Source organism: Primulina huaijiensis, chromosome 3, assembly GCF_012295235.1.
Source record: "Primulina huaijiensis isolate GDHJ02 chromosome 3, ASM1229523v2, whole genome shotgun sequence".
Taxonomy (NCBI): Eukaryota; Viridiplantae; Streptophyta; class Magnoliopsida; order Lamiales; family Gesneriaceae; genus Primulina; species Primulina huaijiensis.
The window spans coordinates 21,166,894-21,167,175 of NC_133308.1; positions in this window are offsets into that span (position 1 = coordinate 21,166,894).

Below are 282 nucleotides of genomic sequence, written 5' to 3' on the forward strand. Positions count from 1 at the left end.
CAGTATAGTTTATTGTCTTACTTGAGTTGTATGTGTGTATGTATTATATTGTTTCTGCTGCATTGTCGTAGATAGTGTGGTGATTGCACTATTTTGTCGTATATGCATTATATTATTACGTCGTCGAAAAGAAAATTTTTATGCATATGATGTCACATGTTATATGATTACGTGGCGAGGTTTGGGACGACACACCAACTATTGCCAAATCTGCAAAATGACTTTTTATTGAACAAATCCGAGTACAAGATAAATTAAAAAAAAAAAAAAAAAAACCTCAGA